Source organism: Salmo trutta, unplaced genomic scaffold, assembly GCF_901001165.1.
Source record: "Salmo trutta unplaced genomic scaffold, fSalTru1.1, whole genome shotgun sequence".
Classification (NCBI taxonomy): domain Eukaryota; kingdom Metazoa; phylum Chordata; class Actinopteri; order Salmoniformes; family Salmonidae; genus Salmo; species Salmo trutta.
Window position 1 is genome coordinate 438,742 of NW_021823195.1, and position 12,449 is coordinate 451,190.

The 12,449-nt window shown below is 44.1% G+C and overlaps 1 protein-coding gene across 1 annotated transcript in view; it reads right to left on the reverse strand.

Moving 5' to 3' along the window:
- Positions 1-11,469, reverse strand: part of LOC115189575 (thrombospondin-2) — a 53,675-nt gene extending 42,206 nt beyond the window's left edge. Inside the window, exon 1 of the mRNA XM_029748192.1 lies at positions 11,271-11,469. The gene's annotated coding sequence lies outside the window, so the exon portion shown is untranslated. The remainder of the gene's footprint in view (positions 1-11,270) is intronic.
- Positions 11,470-12,449: the final 980 nt, after the last annotated feature.

Genomic DNA, 12,449 nt, shown 5'->3' on the forward strand with positions numbered 1-12,449 from the left:
CACAGTTAACAGTGCTTGGCAAAAACCAAGCCATGAGGTCGAAGGAATTATTCGTAGAGTTCCGAGACAAGATCATGTCGAGGCACAGATCTGGGGAAGGGTACCAAAAAATGTACGCAGCACTGAAGGTCCCCAAGAACACACTGGCCTCCATCATTCTTAAATGGAAGAAGTTTGGAACCACCAAACTGGTGGTCACTCTGATAGAGCTCCTAAGGAGTTCCTCTGTGGAGATGGGAGAACCTTCCAGAAGGACAACCATCTCTGCAGCACTCCACCAATCAGGCCTTTATGGTAGAGTGGCCAGACGAAGCCACTCCTCAGTAAAATGCACATGACAGCCCGCTTGGAGTTTGCCAAAAGGAACCTAATGGAGTCAGACCATGAGAATCAAGATTCTCTGGTCTGATGAAACCAAGATTGAACTATTTGGCCTGAATGCCAAGCGTCAAATCTGGAGGAAACCAGGCACAATCCCTACGGTGAAGCATGGTGGTGGCAGCATCATGCTGTGGGGATGTTTTCAGCGGCAGGGACTGGGAGACTAGTCAGCATGAAGGGAAAGATGAACAGAGCAAAGTACAGAGAGAACCTTGATGAAAACCTGCTCCAGAGTGCTCAGGACCTCAGACTGGGGTGAAGGATCACCTTCCAACAGGACAATGTCCCTAAGCACACAGCCAAGACAACGCAGAAGTGGCTTCTGGACAAGCTAGCTTCCGTCGTCCTCTGGGTACAATGATTCAATACAAAACCTAGGAGGCTCATGGTTCTCAACCCCTTCCATAGACTTACACAGTGGCTGTGGTCCAAACACTTAAAAGACACACCCTCGTCCACTTACCCTTGCCTTATGCCCATGGGGGAATCCCCGTCACCATCTTGGAGGGTGGTCCAAATGATTAGCCAAGCAAGAGAAGTTTGCACGTAAGGCCCTTAGCCCTCATTTTTAGTCGGCTTTGCGAGTGTATAATTATGTTCACTCCGGGGCCTGAAACTCCCCATAATTCAATTTGTGACGATTGTACATCCGCTAAGAAAAATGCCAAAATGTAAAAATAAGATCAATGGAGAAGTCAACATACAAGTGGAAGTAAAAACGAATGCAAATAAGTTAGAAATTGTGCTACTAACGCACATGACGGCACATCTTTTGGAAATTGTAGAAATATAACATTTTCCTTCTTCAGAAGTTCCTGCTAGGCAGGCTAACGTTAGTTAGCTAATTAATTTGCTAGCTATCATACAGTAGGCGTATATTAATAATTATATAGTTAATATAAGTAGACATGTAATCATAATTGACTGTAGCGCATATAAAGCAACCACAAGTTACTGGTGGCTGAAGACACAATCATCGCGGGATGAACGAGTGACGAATTTCCGGCCAATGGTGGTCCAATTAAAAATCATTCCTGCCTCCTTCGCCCCCTCGCCCTGTAAGTGTACACTCATCACACATCATGATACGGCATCAGAAGTGTCCACTTAATTTGAGGGCTGAGTGGACAGGGTGTGTCTTTTAAGTGTTTGGACTGCAAGCAGAAATTATGACAACTTTATGTTGAATGTGACGTTACTTTAGCTAATATGATGACAATGATGTAGGCTGTGTGTAGCGGTTATGATATCGTTTGGCTGGAAAGGTTTCTTCGCCTGGTCACATACAGCTGATGTGTTGTGCATTGAAGTCCATAAGCGAAGGGAAAAGGTGAGAGGAAGCGAGCGCATAGGAATAAAACATGGCTGCTATGAAAGTGAACTGTGTTTACGCGTGATCAGGGGTGTATTCATTCTGCCGATTCTGTTGAAAAACATTTCTTAAACAGAAGCAAATGGAACGAAATGGGGATAAACATACCTGAATTTGTCCAATAGAAACTCTTGTTTGCAACTGTTGGACAAATGATAACACCCTAGATAAGCTAGATGCAGATCTCTCGACCTGTGTGTTCCTATGCTGTAAACCTTTTTTCATAGACCCTCTCTTTCTAAAATGAACCGCCGAAATTGTTGCAACCCCTATTACTAGCCTGTTCAACCTCTCTTTTGTGTCGTCTGAGATCCCCAAAGATTGGAAAGCTCCCGCAGTCATCCTCCTCTTCAAAGGGGGAGACAATCTAGACCCAAAATGCTACAGACCTATATTTATCCTACCCTGCATTTCTAAGGTCTTCGAAAGTCAAGATAACAAACAGATCACCGACCATTTCGAATCCCACCGTACCTTCTCCGTTATGCAATCTGGTTTCCGAGCTGGTCACGGGTGCACCTCAGCCACACTCAAGGTCCCGAAACTTTATCATAATCGCGATGGATAAGAGACAATACTGTGCAGCTGTATTCATCGACCTGGCCAAGGCTTTCGACTCTGTCAATCACCACATTCTTATCGGCAGACTCAACAGCCTTGGTTTCTCAAATGACGGCCTCGCCTGGTTCACCAACTACTTCTCAGACAGAGTTCAGTGTGTCAAATCGGAGGGCCTGTTGTCCGAACCTCTGGCAGTCTCTATGGGGGTGCCACAATTCTCGGGCCGACTCTTTTCTCTGTATACATCAATGATGTTGCTCTTGCTGCTGGTGATTCTCTGATCCACCTCTATGAAGACGACACCATTCTGTATACTTCTGGCCCTTCTTTGGACACTGTGTTAACTAACCTCCAGACGAGCTTCAATGCCATACAGCTCTCTTTCCGTGGCCCCCAACTGCTCTTAAATGCTAGTAAAACCAAATGCATGCTTTTCAACCGTTCACTGCCCGCACCCGCCCGCCCGACTAGCATCACTACTCTGGACGGTTCTGACCTAGAATATGTGGACAACTACAAATACCTAGGTGTCTGGCTAGACTGTAAACTCTTCTTCCAGAATAATATTAAACATCTCCAATCCAAAATCAAATCTAGAATCGGCTTTCTATTCGCAACAAAGCCTCCTTCACTCATGCTGCCAAACATACCCTCGTAAAACTGACTATCCTACCAAGCCTCGACTTTGGCGATGTCATTTACAAAATAGCTTCCAACACTCTACCCAGCAAACTGGATGCAGTCTATAACAGTGCCATCCGTTTTGTCACCAAAGCCCCATATACCACCCACCACTGCGACCTGTATGCTCTCGTCGGCTGGCCTTCGCTACATATTCGTCACCAGACCCACTGGCTCCAGGTCATCTATAAGCCTATGCTAGGTAAACCTCCGCCTTATCTCAGCTCACTGGTCACGATAACAACACCCACCCGTAGCACGAGCTCCAGCAGGTATATCTCACTGGTCATCTCCAAAGCCAACACCTCCTTTGGCCGCCTTTCCTTCCAGTTCTCTGCTGCCATTGACTGGAACGAATTGCAAAAACCACTGAAGCTGGAGACTTACATTTCCCTCACTAACTTTAAACATCAGCTATCTGAGCAGCTAACCGATCACTGCAGCTGTACATAACCCATCTGTAAATTGCCCACCCAATCTACCTACCTCATCCCCATATTGTTTTCATTTACTTTCTGTTCTTTTGCACAGCAGTATTTCTACTTACACACCATCTGCTCATTTATCACTCCAGTGTTAATCTGCTAAATTGCAATTACTTCGTTATTATGGCCTATTTATTGCCTTACCACCTCATGCCATTTGCACACACTGTATATAGACTTTCTTTTTTTTCTATTGTATTATTGACTGTACGCTTGTTTATTCCATGTGTAACTCTGTGTTTTTGTTTGTGTCGCACTGCTTTGCTTTATCTTGGCCAGGTCGCAGTTGTAAATGAGAACTTGTTCTCACCTAGCCTACATGGTTAAATAATGGTGAAATAAATACAAAAATAGGCCATATTGTAGAAAATTCATGATGGGTATAGGGGACATTTGAGTATCATGTCGTTGCCTAAACCTATCGCTGTTACATTGAGCTGGATTATGAATGACAGTCACTCAATATATTGTAACAGAAACAAGCCCATGCTAATGAAAAAAATAATTGTCCTCATCTTAAACGACACCGACCTCCACTGATCTACAGAGAAGAAATACGAATGGGAGAAACTCCCCAAATACGTGTGCCAAGCTTGTACCGTCATACCCAAGAAGAATCGAGGCTGTAATCGCTGCCAAGCTTGTAGCGTCATACCCAAGAAGACTCGAGGCTGTAATCGCTGCCAAGCTTGTAGCGTCATACCCAAGAAGACTCGAGGCTGTAATCGCTGCCAAGCTTGTAGCGTCATACCCAAGAAGACTCGAGGCTGTAATCGCTGCCAAGCTTGTAGCGTCATACCCAAGAAGACTCGAGGCTGTAATCGCTGCCAAGCTAGTAGCGTCATACCCAAGAAGACTCGAGGCTGTAATCGCTGCCAAGCTTGTAGCATCATACCCAAGAAGACTCGAGGCTGTAAACACTGCCAAGCTTGTAGCGTCATACCCAAGAAGACTCGAGGCTGTAAACGCTGCCAAGCTTGTAGCGTCATACCCAAGAAGACTCGAGGCTGTAATCGCTGCCAAGCTTGTAGCGTCATACCCAAGAAGACTCAATGCTGTAATCGCTGCCAAGCTTGCAGCGTCATACCCAAGAAGACTCGAGGCTGTAAACGCTGCCAAGCTTGCAGCGTCATACCCAAGAAGACTCGAGGCTGTAATCGCTGCCAAGCTTGTAGCGTCATACCCAAGAAGACTCGAGGCTGTAATCGCTGCCAAACTTGTAGCGTCATACCCAAGAAGACTCGAGGCTGTTGTCGTGTCTATTGCATCATTAAAACGGAAGACATGTTTATCAAATAACTCTCTGTAATTATTATTACGCGATTAAACTGATTAATCGTGTAACTGTAATTAACTAGGAGGTCGGGGCATCAAGGAAAATATTCTGATTACAAAGTTATAATTTTCCTAATATAACTTTCAGATATCATAATATCTGATCTCTGAGTCTTCTGATTTAATGACGTATTCTTTACCTCACGTCAATCTCATTCCAAACATCGTAAATTGTTGGTTATCTGCACGAACCCTGGCTAACAAGTTGAATCAGCAATACAAAATTGAGTTTAATTATTTATTTACTAACTAAATAATTCACAGAAATGCAAAACAAACAGATATGGTTACAAGGAAATGATAGAAGAATGTGCCCTAGTGGGCTAAACCGGCATGGCGGCTTGTTACACAAAGAAAGGGGGTTGGGCTTGAATGAAAGAGCGGGAAGACTGAGGAACACAGAAACAGCTTTGCTATGCCATCGTAAATACATTATTGTATGCATTCTAAATTACCGCCCATTTGGAAAAGGAAAATGCAATAAATATTTACTCTGAGCTGCGCTTCGGTAGGTTGGTCGTAGATGCTGGCGGTGTTGGCCAACAGAGATCTTCCTGTCCTCGGAAGAATGTCTTTTGTCGTAAATTGGATACGTTGTAGTATCTTCGTTGTGTGTTAGACTGGATCCGTCGTCCGTCCTTTCCTAGCCCACGTCTACAGCGGCCGCTGCTAACTCAATGGCTAGGAAGTATCACTTCTGTAGTGAAAGGGTTCAAAGTTCATACCATTCGCAACCAAAGCTCACGCCGAGGTTGGCTTAGTTCTGTACTTGACGTGTGTCCTTTTAACGCAGAGGCTGCAGACCTCATGTACCGGAACCCTGGTTATATTGTGTCATTGTCTTATATAGTGGCGAGGGGAGGAGGGTGTGTTTCATCGTTTATAACCCCTGTCTCTTCACAGGGGCGGGCCACTGATTAAGCAGGGCACTTTCCTTATGAAAACCCAATTCTCATTTGGAAGCTAAAATTACATTTAATCTTCTAACAAACAGTTTCAATATCAAACATTTAAATTGCACAACAATTCCATGTGAATCTGATAACTAGAATGTGTAGACTTTCCCAGGTACAGTTTATGTCGTCCTGTCATCAGTCATAATGTCTCAGATGACAACCGAACTGACATCCATACTCATTAAGTTCCAACGCATATTTCCAACTGGTTCTATTACCGAAATATGATTCCTTTCCCCCCATTTGTTTGATGTTCCCAGACTCTCTATATTTAACAAAGGCTATTCAAAAGTCCTTCAGTAGGGTCAGAGAGAGAGGGGAAGGGAGAAAGGTATTTATGGGGGGGTCATAAACCTTACCCACAGGCCAACGTCATGACACTGTAATCGCTGCCAAGCTTGCAGCGTCATACCCAAGAAGACTCGAAGCTGTAATCGCTGTCAAGCTTGCAGTGTCATACCCAAGAAGACTCGAGGCTGTAATCGCTGTCAAGCTTGTAGCGTCATATCCAAGAAGACTCGAGGCTGTAATCGCTGCCAAGCTTGTAGCGTCATACCCAAGAAGACTCGAGGCTGTAATCGCTGTCAAGCTTGTAGCGTCATACCCAAGAAGACTCGAGGCTGTAATCGCTGTCAAGCTTGCAGCTTCATACCCAAGAAGACTCGAGGCTGTAAACGCTGCCAAGCTTGTAGCGTCATACCCAAGAAGACTCGAAGCTGTAATCGCTGACAAGCTTGTACCGTCATACCCAAGAAGACTCGAGGCTGTAATTGCTGCCAAGCTTGTAGCGTCATACCCAAGAAGACTCGAGGCTGTAATCGCTGCCAAGCTTGTAGTGTCATACCCAAGAAGACTCGAAGCTGTAATCGCTGCCAAGCTTGTAGCGTCATACCCAAGAAGACTCAATGCTGTAATCGCTGCCAAGCTTGCAGCGTCATACCCAAGAAGACTCGAGACTGTAAACGCTGCAAAGCTTGTAGCGTCATACCCAAGAAGACTCGAGGCTGTAATCGCTGCCAAGCTTGTAGCGTCATACCCAAGAAGACTCGAGGCTGTAATCGCTGCCAAGCTTGTAGCGTCATACCCAAGAAGACTCGAGGCTGTTATCGTGTCTATTGCATCATTAAAACGGAAGACATGTTTATCAAATAACTCTCTGTAATTATTATTACGCGATTAAACTGATTAATCGTGTAACTGTAATTAACTAGGAGGTCGGGGCACCAAGGAAAATATTCTGATTACAAAGTTATAATTTTCCTAATATAACTTTTAGATATCATAATATCTGATCTCTGAGTCTTCTGATTTAATGACGTATTCTTTACCTCACGTCAATCTCATTCCAAACATCGTAAATTGTTGGTTATCTGCACGAACCCTGGCTAACAAGTTGAATCAGCAATACAAAATTGAGTTTAATTATTTATTTACTAACTAAATAATTCACAGAAATGCAAAACAAACAGATATTGTTACAAGGAAATGATAGAAGAATGTGCCCTAGTGGGCTAAACCGGCATGGCGGCTTGTTACACAAAGAAAGGGGGTTGGGCTTGAATGAAAGAGCGGGAAGACTGAGGAACACAGAAACAGCTTTGCTATGCCATCGTAAATACATTATTGTATGCATTCTAAATTACCGCCCATTTGGAAAAGGAAAATGCAATAAATATTTACTCTGAGCTGCGCTTCGGTAGGTTGGTCGTAGATGCTGGCGGTGTTGGCCAACAGAGATCTTCCTGTCCTCGGAAGAATGTCTTTTGTCGTAAATTGGATACGTTGTAGTATCTTCGTTGTGTGTTAGACTGGATCCGTCGTCCGTCCTTTCCTAGCCCACGTCTACAGCGGCCGCTGCTAACTCAATGGCTAGGAAGTATCACTTCTGTAGTGAAAGGGTTCAAAGTTCATACCATTCGCAACCAAAGCTCACGCCGAGGTTGGCTTAGTTCTGTACTTGACGTGTGTCCTTTTAACGCAGAGGCTGCAGACCTCATGTACCGGAACCCTGGTTATATTGTGTCATTGTCTTATATAGTGGCGAGGGGAGGAGGGTGTGTTTCATCGTTTATAACCCCTGTCTCTTCACAGGGGCGGGCCACTGATTAAGCAGGGCACTTTCCTTATGAAAACCCAATTCTCATTTGGAAGCTAAAATTACATTTAATCTTCTAACAAACAGTTTCAATATCAAACATTTAAATTGCACAACAATTCCATGTGAATCTGATAACTAGAATGTGTAGACTTTCCCAGGTACAGTTTATGTCGTCCTGTCATCAGTCATAATGTCTCAGATGACAACCGAACTGACATCCATACTCATTAAGTTCCAACGCATATTTCCAACTGGTTCTATTACCGAAATATGATTCCTTTCCCCCCATTTGTTTGATGTTCCCAGACTCTCTATATTTAACAAAGGCTATTCAAAAGTCCTTCAGTAGGGTCAGAGAGAGAGGGGAAGGGAGAAAGGTATTTATGGGGGGGTCATAAACCTTACCCACAGGCCAACGTCATGACACTGTAATCGCTGCCAAGCTTGCAGCGTCATACCCAAGAAGACTCGAAGCTGTAATCGCTGTCAAGCTTGCAGTGTCATACCCAAGAAGACTCGAGGCTGTAATCGCTGTCAAGCTTGTAGCGTCATATCCAAGAAGACTCGAGGCTGTAATCGCTGCCAAGCTTGTAGCGTCATACCCAAGAAGACTCGAGGCTGTAATCGCTGTCAAGCTTGTAGCGTCATACCCAAGAAGACTCGAGGCTGTAATCGCTGTCAAGCTTGCAGCTTCATACCCAAGAAGACTCGAGGCTGTAAACGCTGCCAAGCTTGTAGCGTCATACCCAAGAAGACTCGAAGCTGTAATCGCTGACAAGCTTGTACCGTCATACCCAAGAAGACTCGAGGCTGTAATTGCTGCCAAGCTTGTAGCGTCATACCCAAGAAGACTCGAGGCTGTAATCGCTGCCAAGCTTGTAGTGTCATACCCAAGAAGACTCGAAGCTGTAATCGCTGCCAAGCTTGTAGCGTCATACCCAAGAAGACTCAATGCTGTAATCGCTGCCAAGCTTGCAGCGTCATACCCAAGAAGACTCGAGACTGTAAACGCTGCAAAGCTTGTAGCGTCATACCCAAGAAGACTCGAGGCTGTAATCGCTGCCAAGCTTGTAGCGTCATACCCAAGAAGACTCGAGGCTGTAATCGCTGCCAAGCTTGTAGCGTCATACCCAAGAAGACTCGAGGCTGTTATCGTGTCTATTGCATCATTAAAACGGAAGACATGTTTATCAAATAACTCTCTGTAATTATTATTACGCGATTAAACTGATTAATCGTGTAACTGTAATTAACTAGGAGGTCGGGGCACCAAGGAAAATATTCTGATTACAAAGTTATAATTTTCCTAATATAACTTTTAGATATCATAATATCTGATCTCTGAGTCTTCTGATTTAATGACGTATTCTTTACCTCACGTCAATCTCATTCCAAACATCGTAAATTGTTGGTTATCTGCACGAACCCTGGCTAACAAGTTGAATCAGCAATACAAAATTGAGTTTAATTATTTATTTACTAACTAAATAATTCACAGAAATGCAAAACAAACAGATATTGTTACAAGGAAATGATAGAAGAATGTGCCCTAGTGGGCTAAACCGGCATGGCGGCTTGTTACACAAAGAAAGGGGGTTGGGCTTGAATGAAAGAGCGGGAAGACTGAGGAACACAGAAACAGCTTTGCTATGCCATCGTAAATACATTATCGTATGCATTCTAAATTACCGCCCATTTGGAAAAGGAAAATGCAATAAATATTTACTCTGAGCTGCGCTTCGGTAGGTTGGTCGTAGATGCTGGCGGTGTTGGCCAACAGAGATCTTCCTGTCCTCGGAAGAATGTCTTTTGTGGTAAATTGGATACGTTGTAGTATCTTCGTTGTGTGTTAGACTGGATCCGTCGTCCGTCCTTTCCTAGCCCACGTCTACAGCGGCCGCTGCTAACTCAATGGCTAGGAAGTATCACTTCTGTAGTGAAAGGGTTCAAAGTTCATACCATTCGCAACCAAAGCTCACGCCGAGGTTGGCTTAGTTCTGTACTTGACGTGTGTCCTTTTAACGCAGAGGCTGCAGACCTCATGTACCGGAACCCTGGTTATATTGTGTCATTGTCTTATATAGTGGCGAGGGGAGGAGGGTGTGTTTCATCGTTTATAACCCCTGTCTCTTCACAGGGGCGGGCCACTGATTAAGCAGGGCACTTTCCTTATGAAAACCCAATTCTCATTTGGAAGCTAAAATTACATTTAATCTTCTAACAAACAGTTTCAATATCAAACATTTAAATTGCACAACAATTCCATGTGAATCTGATAACTAGAATGTGTAGACTTTCCCAGGTACAGTTTATGTCGTCCTGTCATCAGTCATAATGTCTCAGATGACAACCGAACTGACATCCATACTCATTAAGTTCCAACGCATATTTCCAACTGGTTCTATTACCGAAATATGATTCCTTTCCCCCCATTTGTTTGATGTTCCCAGACTCTCTATATTTAACAAAGGCTATTCAAAAGTCCTTCAGTAGGGTCAGAGAGAGAGGGGAAGGGAGAAAGGTATTTATGGGGGGGTCATAAACCTTACCCACAGGCCAACGTCATGACACTGTAATCGCTGCCAAGCTTGCAGCGTCATATCCAAGAAGACTCGAGGCTGTAATCGCTGTCAAGCTTGTAGCGTCATACCCAAGAAGACTCGAGGCTGTAATCGCTGCCAAGCTTGTAGCGTCATACCCAAGAAGACTCGAGGCTGTAATCGCTGCCAAGCTTGTAGCGTCATACCCAAGAAGACTCGAGGCTGTAATCGCTGCCAAGCTTGTAGCGTCATACCCAAGAAGACTCGAGGCTGTAAACGCTGCCAAGCTTGTAGCGTCATACCCAAGAAGACTCAATGCTGTAATCGCTGCCAGGCTTGTAGCGTCATACCCAAGAAGACTCAATGCTGTAATCGCTGCCAAGCTTGTAGCGTCATACCCAAGAAGACTCGAGGCTGTAAACGCTGCCAAGCTTGTAGCGTCATACCCAAGAAGACTCGAGGCTGTAATCGCTGCCAAGCTTGTAGCGTCATACCCAAGACTCGAGGATGTAATTGCTGCCAAAGGTGCTTTAACAAAGTACTGAGTGAAGGGTCTGAATACTTATGTAAATGTCATATTGCATTTTTTTTATTTTATACATTTGCAAAAATGTCTAAAAACCAGTTTTTGCTATGTCATTATGGGGTATTGTGTGTAGACTGATGAGGGGGAAAACGATTCAATACTTTTTAGAATAAGGCAGTAGCGTACAAAATATGGAAAAAGTCAAAGGGTCTGAATACTTTTGGAATGCACTGTAGACTGATAAATAACATTGGTAATGGTCTCTGTTGCTTATAGAAACAGTGACATGAACAGCAGAGAAATGTTACAAACTAACAAACTAACATTGGACCTACCTGCTCCTCAGTGTCCTGTTTTAACGTCCCAACTCCTCCTCAGTGTCCTGTTTTAACGTCCCAACTCCTCCTCAGTGTCCTGTTTTAACGTCCCAACTCCTCCTCAGTGTCCTGTTTTAACGTCCCAACTCCTCCTCACTGTCCTGTTTTAACGTCCCAACTCCTCCTCAGCCTCCTTGTCAGATAGATGCACAGTAACATCCCACGTCAGTTAAGCGTTATAATGCGAGAGAGAGAGAGAGAGAGAGAGAAATGTGTGTGTGTGTGTGTTTGTGTGTGTGTGTGTGTGTGTGTGAGACAGGAACAGGGACCATATTTTACCTGTCTGTCTGGCGTTAAGCAGAGCTGCATATATCCCAGAGAGAGACCCTACTGGAGATAGGGAAAAAGTGTGTGTGTGTGTCTGTGTGTGTGTTTGTGTCTCTGTGTGTGTGTGTGTGTGTGTGTGTGTGTGTGTGTGTGTGTGTGTGTGTGTGTGTGTGTGTGTGTGTGTGTGTGTGCGACCCTCCATGCTCAGATGATTATGGAGGAGACTCCTGGGTAAAACTAAATCTCATCTCCCAGAACACACTGGGGCTCCTCTTTCTCTCTCTCACTAGGTTGTAGCAACCTCATGATGGGTAGAGGGAACATTAGAGTATCATGCAGTAACCTAAACCCATCACTGTTACATTGAACTGGGTGAATATGAAGGACAGTAACCTAAACCCATCACTGTTACATTGAACTGGGTGAAGGACAGTATCCTAAACCCATCACTGTTACATTGAACTGGGTAAATATGAAGGACCAGTATCCTAAACCCATCACTGTTACATTGAACTGGGTGAATATGAAACACAGTATCCTAAACCCATCACTGTTACATTGAACTGGGTGAATATGAAGGACAGTAACCTAAACCCATCACTGTTACATTGAACTGGGTGAATATGAAGGACAGTATCCTAAACCCATCACTGTTACATTGAACTGGGTGAATATGGAGGACAGTATCCTAAACCCATCACTGTTACATTGAACTGGGTGAATATGGAGGACAGTATCCTAAACCCATCACTGTTACATTGAACTGGGTGAATATGAAGGACAGTATCCTAAACCCATCACTGTTACATTGAACTGGGTGAATATGAAGGACAGTAACCTAAACCCATCACTGTTACATTGAACTGGGTG